The 18,750-nt window shown below is 53.2% G+C and overlaps 54 non-coding genes across 54 annotated transcripts; 27 read left to right on the plus strand and 27 right to left on the minus strand.

The window, feature by feature from the left end:
• Positions 1 to 204: 204 nt before the first annotated feature.
• On the plus strand, positions 205 to 296 carry Trnai-uau (transfer RNA isoleucine (anticodon UAU)). Its single transcript is given in 2 exon segments — positions 205 to 242; positions 261 to 296. It is a non-coding gene; the product is annotated as a tRNA-Ile (tRNA).
• A 111-nt stretch (positions 297 to 407) lies between these two features.
• Positions 408 to 479, plus strand: Trnad-guc (transfer RNA aspartic acid (anticodon GUC)). Its single transcript has one exon. It is a non-coding gene; the product is annotated as a tRNA-Asp (tRNA).
• A 236-nt stretch (positions 480 to 715) lies between these two features.
• Positions 716 to 787, minus strand: Trnam-cau (transfer RNA methionine (anticodon CAU)). The gene has a single exon. It is a non-coding gene; the product is annotated as a tRNA-Met (tRNA).
• A 248-nt stretch (positions 788 to 1,035) lies between these two features.
• Trnar-acg (transfer RNA arginine (anticodon ACG)) lies at positions 1,036 to 1,108 on the minus strand. Its single transcript has one exon. It is a non-coding gene; the product is annotated as a tRNA-Arg (tRNA).
• Positions 1,109 to 1,550: 442 nt separating this feature from the next.
• Trnai-uau (transfer RNA isoleucine (anticodon UAU)) lies at positions 1,551 to 1,642 on the plus strand. Its single transcript is given in 2 exon segments — positions 1,551 to 1,588; positions 1,607 to 1,642. It is a non-coding gene; the product is annotated as a tRNA-Ile (tRNA).
• A 111-nt stretch (positions 1,643 to 1,753) lies between these two features.
• Trnad-guc (transfer RNA aspartic acid (anticodon GUC)) lies at positions 1,754 to 1,825 on the plus strand. Its single transcript has one exon. It is a non-coding gene; the product is annotated as a tRNA-Asp (tRNA).
• A 236-nt stretch (positions 1,826 to 2,061) lies between these two features.
• Positions 2,062 to 2,133, minus strand: Trnam-cau (transfer RNA methionine (anticodon CAU)). Its single transcript has one exon. It is a non-coding gene; the product is annotated as a tRNA-Met (tRNA).
• A 248-nt stretch (positions 2,134 to 2,381) lies between these two features.
• Positions 2,382 to 2,454, minus strand: Trnar-acg (transfer RNA arginine (anticodon ACG)). Its single transcript has one exon. It is a non-coding gene; the product is annotated as a tRNA-Arg (tRNA).
• A 442-nt stretch (positions 2,455 to 2,896) lies between these two features.
• On the plus strand, positions 2,897 to 2,988 carry Trnai-uau (transfer RNA isoleucine (anticodon UAU)). The gene is given in 2 exon segments: positions 2,897 to 2,934; positions 2,953 to 2,988. It is a non-coding gene; the product is annotated as a tRNA-Ile (tRNA).
• A 111-nt stretch (positions 2,989 to 3,099) lies between these two features.
• Positions 3,100 to 3,171, plus strand: Trnad-guc (transfer RNA aspartic acid (anticodon GUC)). Its single transcript has one exon. It is a non-coding gene; the product is annotated as a tRNA-Asp (tRNA).
• Positions 3,172 to 3,407: 236 nt separating this feature from the next.
• On the minus strand, positions 3,408 to 3,479 carry Trnam-cau (transfer RNA methionine (anticodon CAU)). Its single transcript has one exon. It is a non-coding gene; the product is annotated as a tRNA-Met (tRNA).
• A 248-nt stretch (positions 3,480 to 3,727) lies between these two features.
• Trnar-acg (transfer RNA arginine (anticodon ACG)) lies at positions 3,728 to 3,800 on the minus strand. The gene has a single exon. It is a non-coding gene; the product is annotated as a tRNA-Arg (tRNA).
• Positions 3,801 to 4,242: 442 nt separating this feature from the next.
• Positions 4,243 to 4,334, plus strand: Trnai-uau (transfer RNA isoleucine (anticodon UAU)). The gene is given in 2 exon segments: positions 4,243 to 4,280; positions 4,299 to 4,334. It is a non-coding gene; the product is annotated as a tRNA-Ile (tRNA).
• A 111-nt stretch (positions 4,335 to 4,445) lies between these two features.
• Positions 4,446 to 4,517, plus strand: Trnad-guc (transfer RNA aspartic acid (anticodon GUC)). Its single transcript has one exon. It is a non-coding gene; the product is annotated as a tRNA-Asp (tRNA).
• A 236-nt stretch (positions 4,518 to 4,753) lies between these two features.
• Positions 4,754 to 4,825, minus strand: Trnam-cau (transfer RNA methionine (anticodon CAU)). The gene has a single exon. It is a non-coding gene; the product is annotated as a tRNA-Met (tRNA).
• Positions 4,826 to 5,073: 248 nt separating this feature from the next.
• On the minus strand, positions 5,074 to 5,146 carry Trnar-acg (transfer RNA arginine (anticodon ACG)). The gene has a single exon. It is a non-coding gene; the product is annotated as a tRNA-Arg (tRNA).
• Positions 5,147 to 5,588: 442 nt separating this feature from the next.
• On the plus strand, positions 5,589 to 5,680 carry Trnai-uau (transfer RNA isoleucine (anticodon UAU)). The gene is given in 2 exon segments: positions 5,589 to 5,626; positions 5,645 to 5,680. It is a non-coding gene; the product is annotated as a tRNA-Ile (tRNA).
• A 111-nt stretch (positions 5,681 to 5,791) lies between these two features.
• Trnad-guc (transfer RNA aspartic acid (anticodon GUC)) lies at positions 5,792 to 5,863 on the plus strand. Its single transcript has one exon. It is a non-coding gene; the product is annotated as a tRNA-Asp (tRNA).
• Positions 5,864 to 6,099: 236 nt separating this feature from the next.
• Trnam-cau (transfer RNA methionine (anticodon CAU)) lies at positions 6,100 to 6,171 on the minus strand. The gene has a single exon. It is a non-coding gene; the product is annotated as a tRNA-Met (tRNA).
• Positions 6,172 to 6,419: 248 nt separating this feature from the next.
• Trnar-acg (transfer RNA arginine (anticodon ACG)) lies at positions 6,420 to 6,492 on the minus strand. The gene has a single exon. It is a non-coding gene; the product is annotated as a tRNA-Arg (tRNA).
• Positions 6,493 to 6,934: 442 nt separating this feature from the next.
• On the plus strand, positions 6,935 to 7,026 carry Trnai-uau (transfer RNA isoleucine (anticodon UAU)). The gene is given in 2 exon segments: positions 6,935 to 6,972; positions 6,991 to 7,026. It is a non-coding gene; the product is annotated as a tRNA-Ile (tRNA).
• A 111-nt stretch (positions 7,027 to 7,137) lies between these two features.
• Positions 7,138 to 7,209, plus strand: Trnad-guc (transfer RNA aspartic acid (anticodon GUC)). Its single transcript has one exon. It is a non-coding gene; the product is annotated as a tRNA-Asp (tRNA).
• A 236-nt stretch (positions 7,210 to 7,445) lies between these two features.
• Trnam-cau (transfer RNA methionine (anticodon CAU)) lies at positions 7,446 to 7,517 on the minus strand. Its single transcript has one exon. It is a non-coding gene; the product is annotated as a tRNA-Met (tRNA).
• Positions 7,518 to 7,765: 248 nt separating this feature from the next.
• Trnar-acg (transfer RNA arginine (anticodon ACG)) lies at positions 7,766 to 7,838 on the minus strand. Its single transcript has one exon. It is a non-coding gene; the product is annotated as a tRNA-Arg (tRNA).
• A 442-nt stretch (positions 7,839 to 8,280) lies between these two features.
• Positions 8,281 to 8,372, plus strand: Trnai-uau (transfer RNA isoleucine (anticodon UAU)). Its single transcript is given in 2 exon segments — positions 8,281 to 8,318; positions 8,337 to 8,372. It is a non-coding gene; the product is annotated as a tRNA-Ile (tRNA).
• Positions 8,373 to 8,483: 111 nt separating this feature from the next.
• On the plus strand, positions 8,484 to 8,555 carry Trnad-guc (transfer RNA aspartic acid (anticodon GUC)). Its single transcript has one exon. It is a non-coding gene; the product is annotated as a tRNA-Asp (tRNA).
• Positions 8,556 to 8,791: 236 nt separating this feature from the next.
• Positions 8,792 to 8,863, minus strand: Trnam-cau (transfer RNA methionine (anticodon CAU)). The gene has a single exon. It is a non-coding gene; the product is annotated as a tRNA-Met (tRNA).
• A 248-nt stretch (positions 8,864 to 9,111) lies between these two features.
• Trnar-acg (transfer RNA arginine (anticodon ACG)) lies at positions 9,112 to 9,184 on the minus strand. The gene has a single exon. It is a non-coding gene; the product is annotated as a tRNA-Arg (tRNA).
• Positions 9,185 to 9,626: 442 nt separating this feature from the next.
• Trnai-uau (transfer RNA isoleucine (anticodon UAU)) lies at positions 9,627 to 9,718 on the plus strand. The gene is given in 2 exon segments: positions 9,627 to 9,664; positions 9,683 to 9,718. It is a non-coding gene; the product is annotated as a tRNA-Ile (tRNA).
• A 111-nt stretch (positions 9,719 to 9,829) lies between these two features.
• Trnad-guc (transfer RNA aspartic acid (anticodon GUC)) lies at positions 9,830 to 9,901 on the plus strand. The gene has a single exon. It is a non-coding gene; the product is annotated as a tRNA-Asp (tRNA).
• A 236-nt stretch (positions 9,902 to 10,137) lies between these two features.
• Trnam-cau (transfer RNA methionine (anticodon CAU)) lies at positions 10,138 to 10,209 on the minus strand. Its single transcript has one exon. It is a non-coding gene; the product is annotated as a tRNA-Met (tRNA).
• Positions 10,210 to 10,457: 248 nt separating this feature from the next.
• On the minus strand, positions 10,458 to 10,530 carry Trnar-acg (transfer RNA arginine (anticodon ACG)). The gene has a single exon. It is a non-coding gene; the product is annotated as a tRNA-Arg (tRNA).
• A 442-nt stretch (positions 10,531 to 10,972) lies between these two features.
• Trnai-uau (transfer RNA isoleucine (anticodon UAU)) lies at positions 10,973 to 11,064 on the plus strand. Its single transcript is given in 2 exon segments — positions 10,973 to 11,010; positions 11,029 to 11,064. It is a non-coding gene; the product is annotated as a tRNA-Ile (tRNA).
• A 111-nt stretch (positions 11,065 to 11,175) lies between these two features.
• Trnad-guc (transfer RNA aspartic acid (anticodon GUC)) lies at positions 11,176 to 11,247 on the plus strand. Its single transcript has one exon. It is a non-coding gene; the product is annotated as a tRNA-Asp (tRNA).
• Positions 11,248 to 11,483: 236 nt separating this feature from the next.
• Positions 11,484 to 11,555, minus strand: Trnam-cau (transfer RNA methionine (anticodon CAU)). Its single transcript has one exon. It is a non-coding gene; the product is annotated as a tRNA-Met (tRNA).
• Positions 11,556 to 11,801: 246 nt separating this feature from the next.
• On the minus strand, positions 11,802 to 11,874 carry Trnar-acg (transfer RNA arginine (anticodon ACG)). The gene has a single exon. It is a non-coding gene; the product is annotated as a tRNA-Arg (tRNA).
• A 442-nt stretch (positions 11,875 to 12,316) lies between these two features.
• On the plus strand, positions 12,317 to 12,408 carry Trnai-uau (transfer RNA isoleucine (anticodon UAU)). Its single transcript is given in 2 exon segments — positions 12,317 to 12,354; positions 12,373 to 12,408. It is a non-coding gene; the product is annotated as a tRNA-Ile (tRNA).
• A 422-nt stretch (positions 12,409 to 12,830) lies between these two features.
• Trnam-cau (transfer RNA methionine (anticodon CAU)) lies at positions 12,831 to 12,902 on the minus strand. Its single transcript has one exon. It is a non-coding gene; the product is annotated as a tRNA-Met (tRNA).
• A 763-nt stretch (positions 12,903 to 13,665) lies between these two features.
• On the plus strand, positions 13,666 to 13,757 carry Trnai-uau (transfer RNA isoleucine (anticodon UAU)). The gene is given in 2 exon segments: positions 13,666 to 13,703; positions 13,722 to 13,757. It is a non-coding gene; the product is annotated as a tRNA-Ile (tRNA).
• A 109-nt stretch (positions 13,758 to 13,866) lies between these two features.
• Positions 13,867 to 13,939, plus strand: Trnad-guc (transfer RNA aspartic acid (anticodon GUC)). The gene has a single exon. It is a non-coding gene; the product is annotated as a tRNA-Asp (tRNA).
• Positions 13,940 to 14,175: 236 nt separating this feature from the next.
• On the minus strand, positions 14,176 to 14,247 carry Trnam-cau (transfer RNA methionine (anticodon CAU)). Its single transcript has one exon. It is a non-coding gene; the product is annotated as a tRNA-Met (tRNA).
• A 248-nt stretch (positions 14,248 to 14,495) lies between these two features.
• On the minus strand, positions 14,496 to 14,568 carry Trnar-acg (transfer RNA arginine (anticodon ACG)). Its single transcript has one exon. It is a non-coding gene; the product is annotated as a tRNA-Arg (tRNA).
• Positions 14,569 to 15,012: 444 nt separating this feature from the next.
• On the plus strand, positions 15,013 to 15,104 carry Trnai-uau (transfer RNA isoleucine (anticodon UAU)). The gene is given in 2 exon segments: positions 15,013 to 15,050; positions 15,069 to 15,104. It is a non-coding gene; the product is annotated as a tRNA-Ile (tRNA).
• A 111-nt stretch (positions 15,105 to 15,215) lies between these two features.
• Trnad-guc (transfer RNA aspartic acid (anticodon GUC)) lies at positions 15,216 to 15,287 on the plus strand. The gene has a single exon. It is a non-coding gene; the product is annotated as a tRNA-Asp (tRNA).
• Positions 15,288 to 15,523: 236 nt separating this feature from the next.
• Trnam-cau (transfer RNA methionine (anticodon CAU)) lies at positions 15,524 to 15,595 on the minus strand. The gene has a single exon. It is a non-coding gene; the product is annotated as a tRNA-Met (tRNA).
• Positions 15,596 to 15,843: 248 nt separating this feature from the next.
• On the minus strand, positions 15,844 to 15,917 carry Trnar-acg (transfer RNA arginine (anticodon ACG)). Its single transcript has one exon. It is a non-coding gene; the product is annotated as a tRNA-Arg (tRNA).
• A 442-nt stretch (positions 15,918 to 16,359) lies between these two features.
• On the plus strand, positions 16,360 to 16,451 carry Trnai-uau (transfer RNA isoleucine (anticodon UAU)). The gene is given in 2 exon segments: positions 16,360 to 16,397; positions 16,416 to 16,451. It is a non-coding gene; the product is annotated as a tRNA-Ile (tRNA).
• Positions 16,452 to 16,562: 111 nt separating this feature from the next.
• Trnad-guc (transfer RNA aspartic acid (anticodon GUC)) lies at positions 16,563 to 16,634 on the plus strand. Its single transcript has one exon. It is a non-coding gene; the product is annotated as a tRNA-Asp (tRNA).
• Positions 16,635 to 16,870: 236 nt separating this feature from the next.
• Trnam-cau (transfer RNA methionine (anticodon CAU)) lies at positions 16,871 to 16,942 on the minus strand. Its single transcript has one exon. It is a non-coding gene; the product is annotated as a tRNA-Met (tRNA).
• A 248-nt stretch (positions 16,943 to 17,190) lies between these two features.
• On the minus strand, positions 17,191 to 17,263 carry Trnar-acg (transfer RNA arginine (anticodon ACG)). Its single transcript has one exon. It is a non-coding gene; the product is annotated as a tRNA-Arg (tRNA).
• A 442-nt stretch (positions 17,264 to 17,705) lies between these two features.
• Trnai-uau (transfer RNA isoleucine (anticodon UAU)) lies at positions 17,706 to 17,797 on the plus strand. Its single transcript is given in 2 exon segments — positions 17,706 to 17,743; positions 17,762 to 17,797. It is a non-coding gene; the product is annotated as a tRNA-Ile (tRNA).
• Positions 17,798 to 17,908: 111 nt separating this feature from the next.
• On the plus strand, positions 17,909 to 17,980 carry Trnad-guc (transfer RNA aspartic acid (anticodon GUC)). The gene has a single exon. It is a non-coding gene; the product is annotated as a tRNA-Asp (tRNA).
• A 236-nt stretch (positions 17,981 to 18,216) lies between these two features.
• Trnam-cau (transfer RNA methionine (anticodon CAU)) lies at positions 18,217 to 18,288 on the minus strand. The gene has a single exon. It is a non-coding gene; the product is annotated as a tRNA-Met (tRNA).
• A 248-nt stretch (positions 18,289 to 18,536) lies between these two features.
• Trnar-acg (transfer RNA arginine (anticodon ACG)) lies at positions 18,537 to 18,609 on the minus strand. Its single transcript has one exon. It is a non-coding gene; the product is annotated as a tRNA-Arg (tRNA).
• Between the last annotated feature and the right edge of the window lie 141 nt (positions 18,610 to 18,750).

Raw genomic sequence — 18,750 nt, forward strand, 5'->3', positions numbered from 1 at the left:
GCGCGCGTTTTTCTGCAATTTTTCGGTGATGACAAGCGGTTGATATGCTTGTAAGTGTAGCATATGAAACAAGAATCGTATGAAGCATCCGTAGCCAGGTGCTAAAGTCGCAGTATGGCCGCAGGTGACGGTCGTATGATGGGTCTGTAGCCACAACAGGTTGGCAGCAAAGCAAATACCGCTAACTGAAAGCACCCTGCTGTAGCCCCAGTGGCGCAATTGGTTAGCGCACGGTACTTATAAGGCAGTAGCCGTGAGCAATGCCGGGGTTGTGAGTTCGAGCCTCACCTGGGTCATACTTTTATTTCGTAGCAGCTGACTCTGAAAGCATCGGGACGCTAGATTTGAGATGAATCACCTACTTGAGAAGAATAAGTGTGCGTGCGTTGTGCGTGTCGTTTGCGTATTCCTCGGTAGTATAGTGGTTAGTATCGCCGCCTGTCACGCGGGAGACCGGGGTTCGATTCCCCGCCGGGGAGGTGCGATTTTTATATCGCGAAAGTTGCACGTGTGGCCCGATAGGACATTAACGTTGTGATCGAGAAATGTAGTTGCTGCAGAATCGTAAGAAACTCTGCGTCTTAGGAAGTGTTTCTCGTATTCTCCACACGACGTCGTCATCGTTTCAGAACTTACAGGGTTTGCTGTTGACGCTGGGTCAGCGCACCCCAGGCTTAATGATCGAGCTCGAAGCACACAAGAAAAAGAATAATTTTAGCAGAGCGTGGTTTCGATCCACGGACCTCTGGGTTATGGGCCCAGCACGCTTCCACTGCGCCACTCTGCTGCGTGACGTGGGATACTTGGAAAAGCGTTGTCAGCGTCGCGTACCGTTTAATTAACTGTGCAACATCTCTCAGCTTGACTTGTCTCGACTTTGCTCGACTGACGCTACGCTGACGCTTGCACGAAGCGATATTTACCACGATCGTCTCGAGATGCAGCTGCGAGATGCTCAGGATTGACATTGCACTCCACGCAGGTGGAAACATTCGAATGCACTGCCTAGCTACGCGCCCGCAACTAACAAAATGCCGACCCTGCCGGGATTCGAACCTGGAATCTTCTGATCCGTAGTCAGACGCGTTATCCGTTGCGCCACAGGGCCACTGTTCGTCTTTCGTCATATGACGCGGGTACACATCGCAGAGCAACGTGTTCTCCGTGGCTCGGCAACTGCGTGTCGTCCACTGACAACGGCGGCGCGGCCACTCTGGTCTTCCGCACTCTGCAGGGAGCTGCCAAGGAAGGCATCTCTCCTCCAGCTGCTCGGCCACGGTGCGCCTGCATAGCTTAGAGCTTGCCACACATCTGCCCTCGCTATTGGACAGGTAGCAGAAGGCAAGGCGCGCGTTTTTCTGCAATGTTTCGGTGATGACAAGCGGTTGATATGCTTGTAAGTGTAGCATATGAAACAAGAATCGTATGAAGCATCCGTAGCCAGGTGCTAAAGTCGCAGTATGGCCGCAGGTGACGGTCGTATGATGGGTCTGTAGCCACAACAGGTTGGCAGCAAAGCAAATACCGCTAACTGAAAGCACCCTGCTGTAGCCCCAGTGGCGCAATTGGTTAGCGCACGGTACTTATAAGGCAGTAGCCGTGAGCAATGCCGGGGTTGTGAGTTCGAGCCTCACCTGGGGCATACTTTTATTTCGTAGCAGCTGACTCTGAAAGCATCGGGACGCTAGATTTGAGATGAATCACCTACTTGAGAAGAATAAGTGTGCGTGCGTTGTGCGTGTCGTTTGCGTATTCCTCGGTAGTATAGTGGTTAGTATCCCCGCCTGTCACGCGGGAGACCGGGGTTCGATTCCCCGCCAGGGAGGTGCGATTTTTATATCGCGAAAGTTGCACGTGTGGCCCGATAGGACATTAACGTTGTGATCGAGAAATGTAGTTGCTGCAGAATCGTAAGAAACTCTGCGTCTTAGGAAGTGTTTCTCGTATTCTCCACACGACGTCGTCATCGTTTCAGAACTTACAGGGTTTGCTGTTGACGCTGGGTCAGCGCACCCCAGGCTTAATGATCGAGCTCGAAGCACACAAGAAAAAGAATAATTTTAGCAGAGCGTGGTTTCGATCCACGGACCTCTGGGTTATGGGCCCAGCACGCTTCCACTGCGCCACTCTGCTGCGTGACGTGGGATACTTGGAAAAGCGTTGTCAGCGTCGCGTACCGTTTAATTAACTGTGCAACATCTCTCAGCTTGACTTGTCTCGACTTTGCTCGACTGACGCTACGCTGACGCTTGCACGAAGCGATATTTACCACGATCGTCTCGAGATGCAGCTGCGAGATGCTCAGGATTGACATTGCACTCCACGCAGGTGGAAACATTCGAATGCACTGCCTAGCTACGCGCCCGCAACTAACAAAATGCCGACCCTGCCAGGATTCGAACCTGGAATCTTCTGATCCGTAGTCAGACGCGTTATCCGTTGCGCCACAGGGCCACTGTTCGTCTTTCGTCATATGACGCGGGTACACATCGCAGAGCAACGTGTTCTCCGTGGCTCGGCAACTGCGTGTCGTCCACTGACAACGGCGGCGCGGCCACTCTGGTCTTCCGCACTCTGCAGGGAGCTGCCAAGGAAGGCATCTCTCCTCCAGCTGCTCGGCCACGGTGCGCCTGCATAGCTTAGAGCTTGCCACACATCTGCCCTCGCTGTTGGACAGGTAGCAGAAGGCAAGGCGCGCGTTTTTCTGCAATTTTTCGGTGATGACAAGCGGTTGATATGCTTGTAAGTGTAGCATATGAAACAAGAATCGTATGAAGCATCCGTAGCCAGGTGCTAAAGTCGCAGTATGGCCGCAGGTGACGGTCGTATGATGGGTCTGTAGCCACAACAGGTTGGCAGCAAAGCAAATACCGCTAACTGAAAGCACCCTGCTGTAGCCCCAGTGGCGCAATTGGTTAGCGCACGGTACTTATAAGGCAGTAGCCGTGAGCAATGCCGGGGTTGTGAGTTCGAGCCTCACCTGGGTCATACTTTTATTTCGTAGCAGCTGACTCTGAAAGCATCGGGACGCTAGATTTGAGATGAATCACCTACTTGAGAAGAATAAGTGTGCGTGCGTTGTGCGTGTCGTTTGCGTATTCCTCGGTAGTATAGTGGTTAGTATCGCCGCCTGTCACGCGGGAGACCGGGGTTCGATTCCCCGCCGGGGAGGTGCGATTTTTATATCGCGAAAGTTGCACGTGTGGCCCGATAGGACATTAACGTTGTGATCGAGAAATGTAGTTGCTGCAGAATCGTAAGAAACTCTGCGTCTTAGGAAGTGTTTCTCGTATTCTCCACACGACGTCGTCATCGTTTCAGAACTTACAGGGTTTGCTGTTGACGCTGGGTCAGCGCACCCCAGGCTTAATGATCGAGCTCGAAGCACACAAGAAAAAGAATAATTTTAGCAGAGCGTGGTTTCGATCCACGGACCTCTGGGTTATGGGCCCAGCACGCTTCCACTGCGCCACTCTGCTGCGTGACGTGGGATACTTGGAAAAGCGTTGTCAGCGTCGCGTACCGTTTAATTAACTGTGCAACATCTCTCAGCTTGACTTGTCTCGACTTTGCTCGACTGACGCTACGCTGACGCTTGCACGAAGCGATATTTACCACGATCGTCTCGAGATGCAGCTGCGAGATGCTCAGGATTGACATTGCACTCCACGCAGGTGGAAACATTCGAATGCACTGCCTAGCTACGCGCCCGCAACTAACAAAATGCCGACCCTGCCGGGATTCGAACCTGGAATCTTCTGATCCGTAGTCAGACGCGTTATCCGTTGCGCCACAGGGCCACTGTTCGTCTTTCGTCATATGACGCGGGTACACATCGCAGAGCAACGTGTTCTCCGTGGCTCGGCAACTGCGTGTCGTCCACTGACAACGGCGGCGCGGCCACTCTGGTCTTCCGCACTCTGCAGGGAGCTGCCAAGGAAGGCATCTCTCCTCCAGCTGCTCGGCCACGGTGCGCCTGCATAGCTTAGAGCTTGCCACACATCTGCCCTCGCTGTTGGACAGGTAGCAGAAGGCAAGGCGCGCGTTTTTCTGCAATGTTTCGGTGATGACAAGCGGTTGATATGCTTGTAAGTGTAGCATATGAAACAAGAATCGTATGAAGCATCCGTAGCCAGGTGCTAAAGTCGCAGTATGGCCGCAGGTGACGGTCGTATGATGGGTCTGTAGCCACAACAGGTTGGCAGCAAAGCAAATACCGCTAACTGAAAGCACCCTGCTGTAGCCCCAGTGGCGCAATTGGTTAGCGCACGGTACTTATAAGGCAGTAGCCGTGAGCAATGCCGGGGTTGTGAGTTCGAGCCTCACCTGGGGCATACTTTTATTTCGTAGCAGCTGACTCTGAAAGCATCGGGACGCTAGATTTGAGATGAATCACCTACTTGAGAAGAATAAGTGTGCGTGCGTTGTGCGTGTCGTTTGCGTATTCCTCGGTAGTATAGTGGTTAGTATCCCCGCCTGTCACGCGGGAGACCGGGGTTCGATTCCCCGCCAGGGAGGTGCGATTTTTATATCGCGAAAGTTGCACGTGTGGCCCGATAGGACATTAACGTTGTGATCGAGAAATGTAGTTGCTGCAGAATCGTAAGAAACTCTGCGTCTTAGGAAGTGTTTCTCGTATTCTCCACACGACGTCGTCATCGTTTCAGAACTTACAGGGTTTGCTGTTGACGCTGGGTCAGCGCACCCCAGGCTTAATGATCGAGCTCGAAGCACACAAGAAAAAGAATAATTTTAGCAGAGCGTGGTTTCGATCCACGGACCTCTGGGTTATGGGCCCAGCACGCTTCCACTGCGCCACTCTGCTGCGTGACGTGGGATACTTGGAAAAGCGTTGTCAGCGTCGCGTACCGTTTAATTAACTGTGCAACATCTCTCAGCTTGACTTGTCTCGACTTTGCTCGACTGACGCTACGCTGACGCTTGCACGAAGCGATATTTACCACGATCGTCTCGAGATGCAGCTGCGAGATGCTCAGGATTGACATTGCACTCCACGCAGGTGGAAACATTCGAATGCACTGCCTAGCTACGCGCCCGCAACTAACAAAATGCCGACCCTGCCAGGATTCGAACCTGGAATCTTCTGATCCGTAGTCAGACGCGTTATCCGTTGCGCCACAGGGCCACTGTTCGTCTTTCGTCATATGACGCGGGTACACATCGCAGAGCAACGTGTTCTCCGTGGCTCGGCAACTGCGTGTCGTCCACTGACAACGGCGGCGCGGCCACTCTGGTCTTCCGCACTCTGCAGGGAGCTGCCAAGGAAGGCATCTCTCCTCCAGCTGCTCGGCCACGGTGCGCCTGCATAGCTTAGAGCTTGCCACACATCTGCCCTCGCTGTTGGACAGGTAGCAGAAGGCAAGGCGCGCGTTTTTCTGCAATTTTTCGGTGATGACAAGCGGTTGATATGCTTGTAAGTGTAGCATATGAAACAAGAATCGTATGAAGCATCCGTAGCCAGGTGCTAAAGTCGCAGTATGGCCGCAGGTGACGGTCGTATGATGGGTCTGTAGCCACAACAGGTTGGCAGCAAAGCAAATACCGCTAACTGAAAGCACCCTGCTGTAGCCCCAGTGGCGCAATTGGTTAGCGCACGGTACTTATAAGGCAGTAGCCGTGAGCAATGCCGGGGTTGTGAGTTCGAGCCTCACCTGGGGCATACTTTTATTTCGTAGCAGCTGACTCTGAAAGCATCGGGACGCTAGATTTGAGATGAATCACCTACTTGAGAAGAATAAGTGTGCGTGCGTTGTGCGTGTCGTTTGCGTATTCCTCGGTAGTATAGTGGTTAGTATCCCCGCCTGTCACGCGGGAGACCGGGGTTCGATTCCCCGCCGGGGAGGTGCGATTTTTATATCGCGAAAGTTGCACGTGTGGCCCGATAGGACATTAACGTTGTGATCGAGAAATGTAGTTGCTGCAGAATCGTAAGAAACTCTGCGTCTTAGGAAGTGTTTCTCGTATTCTCCACACGACGTCGTCATCGTTTCAGAACTTACAGGGTTTGCTGTTGACGCTGGGTCAGCGCACCCCAGGCTTAATGATCGAGCTCGAAGCACACAAGAAAAAGAATAATTTTAGCAGAGCGTGGTTTCGATCCACGGACCTCTGGGTTATGGGCCCAGCACGCTTCCACTGCGCCACTCTGCTGCGTGACGTGGGATACTTGGAAAAGCGTTGTCAGCGTCGCGTACCGTTTAATTAACTGTGCAACATCTCTCAGCTTGACTTGTCTCGACTTTGCTCGACTGACGCTACGCTGACGCTTGCACGAAGCGATATTTACCACGATCGTCTCGAGATGCAGCTGCGAGATGCTCAGGATTGACATTGCACTCCACGCAGGTGGAAACATTCGAATGCACTGCCTAGCTACGCGCCCGCAACTAACAAAATGCCGACCCTGCCAGGATTCGAACCTGGAATCTTCTGATCCGTAGTCAGACGCGTTATCCGTTGCGCCACAGGGCCACTGTTCGTCTTTCGTCATATGACGCGGGTACACATCGCAGAGCAACGTGTTCTCCGTGGCTCGGCAACTGCGTGTCGTCCACTGACAACGGCGGCGCGGCCACTCTGGTCTTCCGCACTCTGCAGGGAGCTGCCAAGGAAGGCATCTCTCCTCCAGCTGCTCGGCCACGGTGCGCCTGCATAGCTTAGAGCTTGCCACACATCTGCCCTCGCTGTTGGACAGGTAGCAGAAGGCAAGGCGCGCGTTTTTCTGCAATTTTTCGGTGATGACAAGCGGTTGATATGCTTGTAAGTGTAGCATATGAAACAAGAATCGTATGAAGCATCCGTAGCCAGGTGCTAAAGTCGCAGTATGGCCGCAGGTGACGGTCGTATGATGGGTCTGTAGCCACAACAGGTTGGCAGCAAAGCAAATACCGCTAACTGAAAGCACCCTGCTGTAGCCCCAGTGGCGCAATTGGTTAGCGCACGGTACTTATAAGGCAGTAGCCGTGAGCAATGCCGGGGTTGTGAGTTCGAGCCTCACCTGGGGCATACTTTTATTTCGTAGCAGCTGACTCTGAAAGCATCGGGACGCTAGATTTGAGATGAATCACCTACTTGAGAAGAATAAGTGTGCGTGCGTTGTGCGTGTCGTTTGCGTATTCCTCGGTAGTATAGTGGTTAGTATCCCCGCCTGTCACGCGGGAGACCGGGGTTCGATTCCCCGCCGGGGAGGTGCGATTTTTATATCGCGAAAGTTGCACGTGTGGCCCGATAGGACATTAACGTTGTGATCGAGAAATGTAGTTGCTGCAGAATCGTAAGAAACTCTGCGTCTTAGGAAGTGTTTCTCGTATTCTCCACACGACGTCGTCATCGTTTCAGAACTTACAGGGTTTGCTGTTGACGCTGGGTCAGCGCACCCCAGGCTTAATGATCGAGCTCGAAGCACACAAGAAAAAGAATAATTTTAGCAGAGCGTGGTTTCGATCCACGGACCTCTGGGTTATGGGCCCAGCACGCTTCCACTGCGCCACTCTGCTGCGTGACGTGGGATACTTGGAAAAGCGTTGTCAGCGTCGCGTACCGTTTAATTAACTGTGCAACATCTCTCAGCTTGACTTGTCTCGACTTTGCTCGACTGACGCTACGCTGACGCTTGCACGAAGCGATATTTACCACGATCGTCTCGAGATGCAGCTGCGAGATGCTCAGGATTGACATTGCACTCCACGCAGGTGGAAACATTCGAATGCACTGCCTAGCTACGCGCCCGCAACTAACAAAATGCCGACCCTGCCGGGATTCGAACCTGGAATCTTCTGATCCGTAGTCAGACGCGTTATCCGTTGCGCCACAGGGCCACTGTTCGTCTTTCGTCATATGACGCGGGTACACATCGCAGAGCAACGTGTTCTCCGTGGCTCGGCAACTGCGTGTCGTCCACTGACAACGGCGGCGCGGCCACTCTGGTCTTCCGCACTCTGCAGGGAGCTGCCAAGGAAGGCATCTCTCCTCCAGCTGCTCGGCCACGGTGCGCCTGCATAGCTTAGAGCTTGCCACACATCTGCCCTCGCTGTTGGACAGGTAGCAGAAGGCAAGGCGCGCGTTTTTCTGCAATGTTTCGGTGATGACAAGCGGTTGATATGCTTGTAAGTGTAGCATATGAAACAAGAATCGTATGAAGCATCCGTAGCCAGGTGCTAAAGTCGCAGTATGGCCGCAGGTGACGGTCGTATGATGGGTCTGTAGCCACAACAGGTTGGCAGCAAAGCAAATACCGCTAACTGAAAGCACCCTGCTGTAGCCCCAGTGGCGCAATTGGTTAGCGCACGGTACTTATAAGGCAGTAGCCGTGAGCAATGCCGGGGTTGTGAGTTCGAGCCTCACCTGGGGCATACTTTTATTTCGTAGCAGCTGACTCTGAAAGCATCGGGACGCTAGATTTGAGATGAATCACCTACTTGAGAAGAATAAGTGTGCGTGCGTAGTGCGTGTCGTTTGCGTATTCCTCGGTAGTATAGTGGTTAGTATCCCCGCCTGTCACGCGGGAGACCGGGGTTCGATTCCCCGCCGGGGAGGTGCGATTTTTATATCGCGAAAGTTGCACGTGTGGCCCGATAGGACATTAACGTTGTGATCGAGAAATGTAGTTGCTGCAGAATCGTAAGAAACTCTGCGTCTTAGGAAGTGTTTCTCGTATTCTCCACACGACGTCGTCATCGTTTCAGAACTTACAGGGTTTGCTGTTGACGCTGGGTCAGCGCACCCCAGGCTTAATGATCGAGCTCGAAGCACACAAGAAAAAGAATAATTTTAGCAGAGCGTGGTTTCGATCCACGGACCTCTGGGTTATGGGCCCAGCACGCTTCCACTGCGCCACTCTGCTGCGTGACGTGGGATACTTGGAAAAGCGTTGTCAGCGTCGCGTACCGTTTAATTAACTGTGCAACATCTCTCAGCTTGACTTGTCTCGACTTTGCTCGACTGACGCTACGCTGACGCTTGCACGAAGCGATATTTACCACGATCGTCTCGAGATGCAGCTGCGAGATGCTCAGGATTGACATTGCACTCCACGCAGGTGGAAACATTCGAATGCACTGCCTAGCTACGCGCCCGCAACTAACAAAATGCCGACCCTGCCAGGATTCGAACCTGGAATCTTCTGATCCGTAGTCAGACGCGTTATCCGTTGCGCCACAGGGCCACTGTTCGTCTTTCGTCATATGACGCGGGTACACATCGCAGAGCAACGTGTTCTCCGTGGCTCGGCAACTGCGTGTCGTCCACTGACAACGGCGGCGCGGCCACTCTGGTCTTCCGCACTCTGCAGGGAGCTGCCAAGGAAGGCATCTCTCCTCCAGCTGCTCGGCCACGGTGCGCCTGCATAGCTTAGAGCTTGCCACACATCTGCCCTCGCTGTTGGACAGGTAGCAGAAGGCAAGGCGCGCGTTTTTCTGCAATGTTTCGGTGATGACAAGCGGTTGATATGCTTGTAAGTGTAGCATATGAAACAAGAATCGTATGAAGCATCCGTAGCCAGGTGCTAAAGTCGCAGTATGGCCGCAGGTGACGGTCGTATGATGGGTCTGTAGCCACAACAGGTTGGCAGCAAAGCAAATACCGCTAACTGAAAGCACCCTGCTGTAGCCCCAGTGGCGCAATTGGTTAGCGCACGGTACTTATAAGGCAGTAGCCGTGAGCAATGCCGGGGTTGTGAGTTCGAGCCTCACCTGGGGCATACTTTTATTTCGTAGCAGCTGACTCTGAAAGCATCGGGACGCTAGATTTGAGATGAATCACCTACTTGAGAAGAATAAGTGTGCGTGCGTTGTGCGTGTCGTTTGCGTATTCCTCGGTAGTATAGTGGTTAGTATCCCCGCCTGTCACGCGGGAGACCGGGGTTCGATTCCCCGCCAGGGAGGTGCGATTTTTATATCGCGAAAGTTGCACGTGTGGCCCGATAGGACATTAACGTTGTGATCGAGAAATGTAGTTGCTGCAGAATCGTAAGAAACTCTGCGTCTTAGGAAGTGTTTCTCGTATTCTCCACACGACGTCGTCATCGTTTCAGAACTTACAGGGTTTGCTGTTGACGCTGGGTCAGCGCACCCCAGGCTTAATGATCGAGCTCGAAGCACACAAGAAAAAGAATAATTTTAGCAGAGCGTGGTTTCGATCCACGGACCTCTGGGTTATGGGCCCAGCACGCTTCCACTGCGCCACTCTGCTGCGTGACGTGGGATACTTGGAAAAGCGTTGTCAGCGTCGCGTACCGTTTAATTAACTGTGCAACATCTCTCAGCTTGACTTGTCTCGACTTTGCTCGACTGACGCTACGCTGACGCTTGCACGAAGCGATATTTACCACGATCGTCTCGAGATGCAGCTGCGAGATGCTCAGGATTGACATTGCACTCCACGCAGGTGGAAACATTCGAATGCACTGCCTAGCTACGCGCCCGCAACTAACAAAATGCCGACCCTGCCAGGATTCGAACCTGGAATCTTCTGATCCGTAGTCAGACGCGTTATCCGTTGCGCCACAGGGCCACTGTTCGTCTTTCGTCATATGACGCGGGTACACATCGCAGAGCAACGTGTTCTCCGTGGCTCGGCAACTGCGTGTCGTCCACTGACAACGGCGGCGCGGCCACTCTGGTCTTCCGCACTCTGCAGGGAGCTGCCAAGGAAGGCATCTCTCCTCCAGCTGCTCGGCCACGGTGCGCCTGCATAGCTTAGAGCTTGCCACACATCTGCCCTCGCTGTTGGACAGGTAGCAGAAGGCAAGGCGCGCGTTTTTCTGCAATTTTTCGGTGATGACAAGCGGTTGATATGCTTGTAAGTGTAGCATATGAAACAAGAATCGTATGAAGCATCCGTAGCCAGGTGCTAAAGTCGCAGTATGGCCGCAGGTGACGGTCGTATGATGGGTCTGTAGCCACAACAGGTTGGCAGCAAAGCAAATACCGCTAACTGAAAGCACCCTGCTGTAGCCCCAGTGGCGCAATTGGTTAGCGCACGGTACTTATAAGGCAGTAGCCGTGAGCAATGCCGGGGTTGTGAGTTCGAGCCTCACCTGGGGCATACTTTTATTTCGTAGCAGCTGACTCTGAAAGCATCGGGACGCTAGATTTGAGATGAATCACCTACTTGAGAAGAATAAGTGTGCGTGCGTTGTGCGTGTCGTTTGCGTATTCCTCGGTAGTATAGTGGTTAGTATCCCCGCCTGTCACGCGGGAGACCGGGGTTCGATTCCCCGCCGGGGAGGTGCGATTTTTATATCGCGAAAGTTGCACGTGTGGCCCGATAGGACATTAACGTTGTGATCGAGAAATGTAGTTGCTGCAGAATCGTAAGAAACTCTGCGTCTTAGGAAGTGTTTCTCGTATTCTCCACACGACGTCGTCATCGTTTCAGAACTTACAGGGTTTGCTGTTGACGCTGGGTCAGCGCACCCCAGGCTTAATGATCGAGCTCGAAGCACACAAGAAAAAGAATAATTTTAGCAGAGCGTGGTTTCGATCCACGGACCTCTGGGTTATGGGCCCAGCACGCTTCCACTGCGCCACTCTGCTGCGTGACGTGGATACTTGGAAAAGCGTTGTCAGCGTCGCGTACCGTTTAATTAACTGTGCAACATCTCTCAGCTTGACTTGTCTCGACTTTGCTCGACTGACGCTACGCTGACGCTTGCACGAAGCGATATTTACCACGATCGTCTCGAGATGCAGCTGCGAGATGCTCAGGATTGACATTGCACTCCACGCAGGTGGAAACATTCGAATGCACTGCCTAGCTACGCGCCGCAACTAACAAAATGCCGACCCTGCCAGGATTCGAACCTGGAATCTTCTGATCCGTAGTCAGACGCGTTATCCGTTGCGCCACAGGGCCACTGTTCGTCTTTCGTCATATGACGCGGGTACACATCGCAGAGCAACGTGTTCTCCGTGGCTCGGCAACTGCGTGTCGTCCACTGACAACGGCGGCGCGGCCACTCTGGTCTTCCGCACTCTGCAGGGAGCTGCCAAGGAAGGCATCTCTCCTCCAGCTGCTCGGCCACGGTGCGCCTGCATAGCTTAGAGCTTGCCACACATCTGCCCTCGCTGTTGGACAGGTAGCAGAAGGCAAGGCGCGCGTTTTTCTGCAATTTTTCGGTGATGACAAGCGGTTGATATGCTTGTAAGTGTAGCATATGAAACAAGAATCGTATGAAGCATCCGTAGCCAGGTGCTAAAGTCGCAGTATGGCCGCAGGTGACGGTCGTATGATGGGTCTGTAGCCACAACAGGTTGGCAGCAAAGCAAATACCGCTAACTGAAAGCACCCTGCTGTAGCCCCAGTGGCGCAATTGGTTAGCGCACGGTACTTATAAGGCAGTAGCCGTGAGCAATGCCGGGGTTGTGAGTTCGAGCCTCACCTGGGGCATACTTTTATTTCGTAGCAGCTGACTCTGAAAGCATCGGGACGCTAGATTTGAGATGAATCACCTACTTGAGAAGAATAAGTGTGCGTGCGTTGTGCGTGTCGTTTGCGTATTCCTCGGTAGTATAGTAGTGGTTAGTATCCCCGCCTGTCACGCGGGAGACCGGGGTTCGATTCCCGCCGGGGAGGTGCGATTTTTATATCGCGAAAGTTGCACGTGTGGCCCGATAGGACATTAACGTTGTGATCGAGAAATGTAGTTGCTGCAGAATCGTAAGAAACTCTGCGTCTTAGGAAGTGTTTCTCGTATTCTCACACGACGACTCGTCATCGTTTCAGAACTTACAGGGTTTGCTGTTGACGCTGGGTCAGCGCACCCCAGGCTTAATGATCGAGCTCGAAGCACACAAGAAAAAGAATAATTTTAGCAGAGCGTGGTTTCGATCCACGGACCTCTGGGTTATGGGCCCAGCACGCTTCCACTGCGCCACTCTGCTGCGTGGACGTGGGATACTTGGAAAAGCGTTGTCAGCGTCGCGTACCGTTTAATTAACTGTGCAACATCTCTCAGCTTGACTTGTCTCGACTTTGCTCGACTGACGCTACGCTGACGCTTGCACGAAGCGATATTTACCACGATCGTCTCGAGATGCAGCTGCGAGATGCTCAGGATTGACATTGCACTCCACGCAGGTGGAAACATTCGAATGCACTGCCTAGCTACGCGCCCGCAACTAACAAAATGCCGACCCTGCCAGGATTCGAACCTGGAATCTTCTGATCGTAGTCAGACGCGTTATCCGTTGCGCCACAGGGCCACTGTTCGTCTTTCGTCATATGACGCGGGTACACATCGCAGAGCAACGTGTTCTCCGTGGCTCGGCAACTGCGTGTCGTCCACTGACAACGGCGGCGCGGGCCACTCTGGTCTTCCGCACTCTGCAGGGAGCTGCCAAGGAAGGCATCTCTCCTCCAGCTGCTCGGCCACGGTGCGCCTGCATAGCTTAGAGCTTGCCACACACTGCCCTCGCTGTTGGACAGGTAGCAGAAGGCAAGGCGCGCGTTATTTCTGCAATTTTTCGGTGATGACAAGCGGTTGATATGCTTGTAAGTGTAGCATATGAAACAAGAATCGTATGAAGCATCCGTAGCCAGGTGCTAAAGTCGCAGTATGGCCGCAGGTGACGGTCGTATGATGGGTCTGTAGCCACAACAGGTTGGCAGCAAAGCAATACCGCTAACTGAAAGCACCCTGCTGTAGCCCCAGTGGCGCAATTGGTTAGCGCACGGTACTTATAAGGCAGTAGCCGTGAGCAATGCCGGGGTTGTGAGTTCGAGCCTCACCTGGGGCATACTTATTTCGTAGCAGCTGACTCTGAAAGCATCGGGACGCTAGATTTGAGATGAATCACCTACTTGAGAAGAATAAGTGTGCGTGCGTTGTGCGTGTCGTTTGCGTATTCCTCGGTAGTATAGTGGTTAGTATCCCCCGCCTGTCACGCGGGAGACCGGGGTTCGATTCCCCGCCGGGGAGGTGCGATTTTTATATCGCGAAAGTTGCACGTGTGGCCCGATAGGACATTAACGTTGTGATCGAGAAATGTAGTTGCTGCAGAATCGTAAGAAACTCTGCGTCTTAGGAAGTGTTTCTCGTATTCTCCACACGACGTCGTCATCGTTTCAGAACTTACAGGGTTTGCTGTTGACGCTGGGTCAGCGCACCCCAGGCTTAATGATCGAGCTCGAAGCACACAAGAAAAAGAATAATTTTAGCAGAGCGTGGTTTCGATCCACGGACCTCTGGGTTATGGGCCCAGCACGCTTCCACTGCGCCACTCTGCTGCGTGACGTGGGATACTTGGAAAAGCGTTGTCAGCGTCGCGTACCGTTTAATTAACTGTGCAACATCTCTCAGCTTGACTTGTCTCGACTTTGCTCGACTGACGCTACGCTGACGCTTGCACGAAGCGATATTTACCACGATCGTCTCGAGATGCAGCTGCGAGATGCTCAGGATTGACATTGCACTCCACGCAGGTGGAAACATTCGAATGCACTGCCTAGCTACGCGCCCGCAACTAACAAAATGCCGACCCTGCCAGGATTCGAACCTGGAATCTTCTGATCCGTAGTCAGACGCGTTATCCGTTGCGCCACAGGGCCACTGTTCGTCTTTCGTCATATGACGCGGGTACACATCGCAGAGCAACGTGTTCTCCGTGGCTCGGCAACTGCGTGTCGTCCACTGACAACGGCGGCGCGGCCACTCTGGTCTTCCGCACTCTGCAGGGAGCTGCCAAGGAAGGCATCTCTCCTCCAGCTGCTCGGCCACGGTGCGCCTGCATAGCTTAGAGCTTGCCACACATTTCTGCCCTCGCTGTTGGACAGGTAGCAGAAGGCAAGGCGCGCGTTTTTCTGCAATTTTTCGGTGATGACAAGCGGTTGATATGCTTGTAAGTGTAGCATATGAAACAAGAATCGTATGAAGCATCCGTAGCCAGGTGCTAAAGTCGCAGTATGGCCGCAGGTGACGGTCGTATGATGGGTCTGTAGCCACAACAGGTTGGCAGCAAAGCAAATACCGCTAACTGAAAGCACCCTGCTGTAGCCCCAGTGGCGCAATTGGTTAGCGCACGGTACTTATAAGGCAGTAGCCGTGAGCAATGCCGGGGTTGTGAGTTCGAGCCTCACCTGGGGCATACTTTTATTTCGTAGCAGCTGACTCTGAAAGCATCGGGACGCTAGATTTGAGATGAATCACCTACTTGAGAAGAATAAGTGTGCGTGCGTTGTGCGTGTCGTTTGCGTATTCCTCGGTAGTATAGTGGTTAGTATCCCCGCCTGTCACGCGGGAGACCGGGGTTCGATTCCCCGCCGGGGAGGTGCGATTTTTATATCGCGAAAGTTGCACGTGTGGCCCGATAGGACATTAACGTTGTGATCGAGAAATGTAGTTGCTGCAGAATCGTAAGAAACTCTGCGTCTTAGGAAGTGTTTCTCGTATTCTCCACACGACGTCGTCATCGTTTCAGAACTTACAGGGTTTGCTGTTGACGCTGGGTCAGCGCACCCCAGGCTTAATGATCGAGCTCGAAGCACACAAGAAAAAGAATAATTTTAGCAGAGCGTGGTTTCGATCCACGGACCTCTGGGTTATGGGCCCAGCACGCTTCCACTGCGCCACTCTGCTGCGTGACGTGGGATACTTGGAAAAGCGTTGTCAGCGTCGCGTACCGTTTAATTAACTGTGCAACATCTCTCAGCTTGACTTGTCTCGACTTTGCTCGACTGACGCTACGCTGACGCTTGCACGAAGCGATATTTACCACGATCGTCTCGAGATGCAGCTGCGAGATGCTCAGGATTGACATTGCACTCCACGCAGGTGGAAACATTCGAATGCACTGCCTAGCTACGCGCCCGCAACTAACAAAATGCCGACCCCTGCCAGGATTCGAACCTGGAATCTTCTGATCCGTAGTCAGACGCGTTATCCGTTGCGCCACAGGGCCACTGTTCGTCTTTCGTCATATGACGCGGGTACACATCGCAGAGCAACGTGTTCTCCGTGGCTCGGCAACTGCGTGTCGTCCACTGACAACGGCGGCGCGGCCACTCTGGTCTTCCGCACTCTGCAGGGAGCTGCCAAGGAAGGCATCTCTCCTCCAGCTGCTCGGCCACGGTGCGCCTGCATAGCTTAGAGCTTGCCACACATCTGCCCTCGCTGTTGGACAGGTAGCAGAAGGCAAGGCGCGCGTTTTTCTGCAATTTTTCGGTGATGACAAGCGGTTGATATGCTTGTAAGTGTAGCATATGAAACAAGAATCGTATGAAGCATCCGTAGCCAGGTGCTAAAGTCGCAGTATGGCCGCAGGTGACGGTCGTATGATGGGTCTGTAGCCACAACAGGTTGGCAGCAAAGCAAATACCGCTAACTGAAAGCACCCTGCTGTAGCCCCAGTGGCGCAATTGGTTAGCGCACGGTACTTATAAGGCAGTAGCCGTGAGCAATGCCGGGGTTGTGAGTTCGAGCCTCACCTGGGGCATACTTTTATTTCGTAGCAGCTGACTCTGAAAGCATCGGGACGCTAGATTTGAGATGAATCACCTACTTGAGAAGAATAAGTGTGCGTGCGTTGTGCGTGTCGTTTGCGTATTCCTCGGTAGTATAGTGGTTAGTATCCCCGCCTGTCACGCGGGAGACCGGGGTTCGATTCCCCGCCGGGGAGGTGCGATTTTTATATCGCGAAAGTTGCACGTGTGGCCCGATAGGACATTAACGTTGTGATCGAGAAATGTAGTTGCTGCAGAATCGTAAGAAACTCTGCGTCTTAGGAAGTGTTTCTCGTATTCTCCACACGACGTCGTCATCGTTTCAGAACTTACAGGGTTTGCTGTTGACGCTGGGTCAGCGCACCCCAGGCTTAATGATCGAGCTCGAAGCACACAAGAAAAAGAATAATTTTAGCAGAGCGTGGTTTCGATCCACGGACCTCTGGGTTATGGGCCCAGCACGCTTCCACTGCGCCACTCTGCTGCGTGACGTGGGATACTTGGAAAAGCGTTGTCAGCGTCGCGTACCGTTTAATTAACTGTGCAACATCTCTCAGCTTGACTTGTCTCGACTTTGCTCGACTGACGCTACGCTGACGCTTGCACGAAGCGATATTTACCACGATCGTCTCGAGATGCAGCTGCGAGATGCTCAGGATTGACATTGCACTCCACGCAGGTGGAAACATTCGAATGCACTGCCTAGCTACGCGCCCGCAACTAACAAAATGCCGACCCTGCCAGGATTCGAACCTGGAATCTTCTGATCCGTAGTCAGACGCGTTATCCGTTGCGCCACAGGGCCACTGTTCGTCTTTCGTCATATGACGCGGGTACACATCGCAGAGCAACGTGTTCTCCGTGGCTCGGCAACTGCGTGTCGTCCACTGACAACGGCGGCGCGGCCACTCTGGTCTTCCGCACTCTGCAGGGAGCTGCCAAGGAAGGCATCTCTCCTCCAGCTGCTCGGCCACGGTGCGCCTGCATAGCTTAGAGCTTGCCACACATCTGCCCTCGCTGTTGGACAGGTAGCAGAAGGCAAGGCGCGCGTTTTTCTGCAATGTTTCGGTGATGACAAGCGGTTGATATGCTTGTAAGTGTAGCATATGAAACAAGAATCGTATGAAGCATCCGTAGCCAGGTGCTAAAGTCGCAGTATGGCCGCAGGTGACGGTCGTATGATGGGTCTGTAGCCACAACAGGTTGGCAGCAAAGCAAATACCGCTAACTGAAAGCACCCTGCTGTAGCCCCAGTGGCGCAATTGGTTAGCGCACGGTACTTATAAGGCAGTAGCCGTGAGCAATGCCGGGGTTGTGAGTTCGAGCCTCACCTGGGGCATACTTTTATTTCGTAGCAGCTGACTCTGAAAGCATCGGGACGCTAGATTTGAGATGAATCACCTACTTGAGAAGAATAAGTGTGCGTGCGTTGTGCGTGTCGTTTGCGTATTCCTCGGTAGTATAGTGGTTAGTATCCCCGCCTGTCACGCGGGAGACCGGGGTTCGATTCCCCGCCGGGGAGGTGCGATTTTTATATCGCGAAAGTTGCACGTGTGGCCCGATAGGACATTAACGTTGTGATCGAGAAATGTAGTTGCTGCAGAATCGTAAGAAACTCTGCGTCTTAGGAAGTGTTTCTCGTATTCTCCACACGACGTCGTCATCGTTTCAGAACTTACAGGGTTTGCTGTTGACGCTGGGTCAGCGCACCCCAGGCTTAATGATCGAGCTCGAAGCACACAAGAAAAAGAATAATTTTAGCAGAGCGTGGTTTCGATCCACGGACCTCTGGGTTATGGGCCCAGCACGCTTCCACTGCGCCACTCTGCTGCGTGACGTGGGATACTTGGAAAAGCGTTGTCAGCGTCGCGTACCGTTTAATTAACTGTGCAACATCTCTCAGCTTGACTTGTCTCGACTTTGCTCGACTGACGCTACGCTGACGCTTGCACGAAGCGATATTTACCACGATCGTCTCGAGATGCAGCTGCGAGATGCTCAGGATTGACATTGCACTCCACGCAGGTGGAAACATTCGAATGCACTGCCTAGCTACGCGCCCGCAACTAACAAAATGCCGACCCTGCCGGGATTCGAACCTGGAATCTTCTGATCCGTAGTCAGACGCGTTATCCGTTGCGCCACAGGGCCACTGTTCGTCTTTCGTCATATGACGCGGGTACACATCGCAGAGCAACGTGTTCTCCGTGGCTCGGCAACTGCGTGTCGTCCACTGACAACGGCGGCGCGGCCACTCTGGTCTTCCGCACTCTGCAGGGAGCTGCCAAGGAA

The sequence above is a fragment of the Schistocerca cancellata genome, unplaced genomic scaffold, assembly GCF_023864275.1.
Source record: "Schistocerca cancellata isolate TAMUIC-IGC-003103 unplaced genomic scaffold, iqSchCanc2.1 HiC_scaffold_1165, whole genome shotgun sequence".
In the NCBI taxonomy this organism is placed as follows: domain Eukaryota; kingdom Metazoa; phylum Arthropoda; class Insecta; order Orthoptera; family Acrididae; genus Schistocerca; species Schistocerca cancellata.